Here is a 3,786-nt window from a genome sequence, read left to right on the forward strand (position 1 = left end):
ATGAGTAACGTTATTATATTTAGAAATCTTACCCTCTCGCAACTGGAACAAGATAAATCCTCTCAGAATCATCTCTGTCTCCTGGCTGCCTAGTAACTGATGGTGGATGCACTATCGTGTGCGGATTTGAAGCACCAGATGGAGTGCCTTCAAGCTAAAGATCCGATAACCCAATAGATCCATCTGAATCAGTACGTGAAGCTGCGTGACTGCTGCAGGAGGGTATAGATGATGGTAGATGTCTGGAGGGGCCAGCGGCCGTCCGATAGTATTGTGCTGGCGGTGGCATGGTTATAAGAGCAGAGTGAGATGTAGACCCATGTAATGGCCCCACATGCGTAGGAGTAGTTATCGAATCCTCGGACGACCTAGAATATGAGGGTCGTGCTGTCGCGTCAAAAAATCGACCCTCAGATATATGAATACCTGTCGGTCATCTATAAGGCGGAGGTTGTCTATTCTTTCTAGTTTCGTAGTATCAACTTTTCCTTTACCTGTGTCACCTTTGCCTGACATCTAAATTATGTTAAGTTAACAAGTAGTTAGTTCCTACAAAATGAATGTATAAGGAAACATTTCAAGTATATAATTTCAAGTTACTAATTCACATTTCAAATCGCTCCAACAACACGACATATGGACAATTTTTTTTATTACTATATAAATCATGGAAAATTGGAAACAACAAACTTAAATAGTATATTACATATCAATCTTAAACAAGAAACATAAAAGTAAATATATAGTACAAAACATAAAGACATCAATACATAATAAATACAACCTACACAACTAATCCTCCTCTTCTGAAGACTCTCCACTAAACCATTCACCGTCTTCAGAGGTTTTCTCATCTCCTACCCCCTCAGCCTCTTCTTCCGCAATAGTAACTTCTTCAAATATATTTTTTGGGTGATTCAAACAGTCCACTAGCTGGTGATCAATCTGCATTTCATTTTGATGCGCAGTCTCTAGCACATTCTCAACTTCCACTCGGCTTATAAGCTTTGTTTTGATTATAGCCCACCAATCAGACTTGTCATTGCGCAACGAATAAGGAGAATAATACACTTGTTTAGCATTTTGCGCTAAAATAAATGGATCGTAAATAGGATACGAGATATTGTGCTTCACTTCAATGATGTTATGCTCCCTATGTACTCTTGTGCCTCTTGTGCTTGGATCAAACCACTTACATCGAAAGAGGATAATTTTTTTATTGGGAAATCAACATACTCCAGTTCTAAGATCTCGTGTATGATGCCAAAGTAATCAACATCATCATCAACCTTAATCCAAATACCACTATTATTTGTTTTTCTTGTTTTGAAATGTTGTTCGGTGGAAAATTTAAACCCATTTACTTTGTATTGGGATATTTCATTAGCTTCAACTGGACCCAAAGAAATATCTCTTAAGAGCTGATCGTATGCAGCTGCATTTGATGAATGGTGTACCTAAAAATATTATACATATATATATTTTAGTTGAGGAATGTGTAAATGTTTAAACTTTGTAGAAATATTAATACACTTACGAACCTCATTTTTAAACGATGTTGCAAAGGATGCATACACTTGATTTTCTTGGAATTGAGGCTTAAATGAACTGAACATCCAACATGGAAAACACAATTAGTTTTTTAAGGAAATGAGTAAACAAATAAGATATGTTAAAATTTTAATCTCCTTACTTCAAAAAGGGCTCAATTTCCGGGCAATTCAGTATGACATACAAAGTTGCTGATTTGCGCTTCGTGGGAGTGAACCGACGAGGTATGGTCTTTTTAGCCTTGCAATCAGATTGATTGAAAATTGATATCGATTGCAAATGAGGCTCATTCACATCGTCTTGATGACGATTTGATCGATTTTTTGAACAAGCAACTTCATCACGAAAGTAGTATGAACAATATTGAGAAGTTTCTCTCGCAAGATATGCCTCAACTATAGAGCCTTCAACCCTATGTTTGTTTTTGGGACCCCTTTTCAATTTTTCAATTGCCCTGTACAATCTTAAGGTTGATGTTTACTATATTTAAAAAAGATATATATGAATTTAAATATGTTGCAAATGCTTACCGTTCGAATAGATACATCCACCTAGTTTGAACTGAACCGCCTAGCCAATCTTCGTGCCCAAGGTGAATGGGAAGATGTTCCATCGCATCGAAGAACGCTGGCGGGAAAATCTTCTCCAGCTTATTGGTGATAACAACAATATTACTTTTCATTCGCGCCAGATTTTCTTCTTTTAATGTGGTGGCACATAAGTCTTTGAAGAACAAACTGATCTCTGCTATTGGTTTTCATATGTTTTCAAGTAAACCAGTAAAAACAATTGGAAGTAATTGTTCCATGAAAACATGACAATCATGGTTTTTCATTCCATGCAAGATTCCTTGTGTCATATCAACCCTCTTTCCCAAATTTGAGGCATATCCATCGGGTATCTTCAAACTTTGAACCCACTCATATATTTGACATTTTTGGTCCAACTTGAATGTAAAACTAGCCTTGGGCTTAAGAACATTGTCATTGGGCCCCTGCTGTAAGTGTAATTCTCTGCGGTTGCAATATTCTGGTAAGTGAAGTCTGGCCTTAGGATTATCCTTTGTTTTGCTAGTGACATCCATAACTGTGTTGAACAAATTGTCAAAATAGTTCTTCTCAGTATGCATGCCATCAACATTATTTGGCAGTAAATTAACTGGTCAATATTCTAACTCCCAAAATATACTTTGCTTAGTCCAGTTATGCGAAATGCCATATCCATCAAGCTTGTACAATCGTTCCTCGCTGACTTTAGGCAAATCCTAAAATATTTCCCAGATGTCATGACCAGACAACCTTGGAGGTGGACCATCATGTTCCCTTCTATTCCTTCTGAATGCATTCTTGAGTCTCCTAAATTCATAATCAGGTGGCAAGAAACAACGATGACAATCAAACTATGAATTTTTCCTGCCATGTCTCAATATGAAAGATTTTGTTTTTTCCATGCAGTATGGACAAGCCAGTTTTCCAGCTGTCATCCACCCAAACAATATTCCATAAGCAGGAAAATCATTAACAGTCCACATTATATATGCACGCAGATTGAAATTCTATTTAAGAGAGATGTCCCAAGTTTCAACCCCCTTATGCCATAAAATTTGAAGTTCATTAATCAAAGGTTGCAGGTAAACATCTATTCCGCTTTTTGGATTACGCAGGCCAGGAATAAAATAATTTAAAAATATATAGGGACTAGTCATTAACAGTTCAGGAGAAAGATTACAAGGAGTGCTAAATACAGGCCAATATGAATATGGCGCACCACCAATTGAAAAAGGAGAGAACCCATCCGCACATAATCCCAATCGAATGTTTTGTGGCTCAGTTGGAAAATCTGGATAAGTCGCATCAAAATGCTTCCAAGCCTCTCCATCAGATGGAAGCCACATAACACCAGTGCGCCTTCTATTTTCACTGTGCCATCTCATATGAGGAGCTGAGCTGTTTAAAGCATACAACCTTTTCAACCTTGGTATAAGATGTAAATAATGCATCGCCTTAATAACAATTTTATTTCCAGTAGAACCACGTTTATATCGAGAGTGCTGACAAAACTTAAAGAACTCTAGCATAGCATCTTCCTTAAAGTATAACATGCATCCATTTTCACTACAATTAATTCTAACTGATAAGAGACCTAACTTTGACACCAATCTTTTTGCCTTATAGAAAGAATCAGGAACCTCCAAGCCGGGATCAACTAACTCTTTAATAAGGTTTATCATTGAGT

This window comes from Capsicum annuum, unplaced genomic scaffold, assembly GCF_002878395.1.
Source record: "Capsicum annuum cultivar UCD-10X-F1 unplaced genomic scaffold, UCD10Xv1.1 ctg1490, whole genome shotgun sequence".
Classification (NCBI taxonomy): Eukaryota; Viridiplantae; Streptophyta; class Magnoliopsida; order Solanales; family Solanaceae; genus Capsicum; species Capsicum annuum.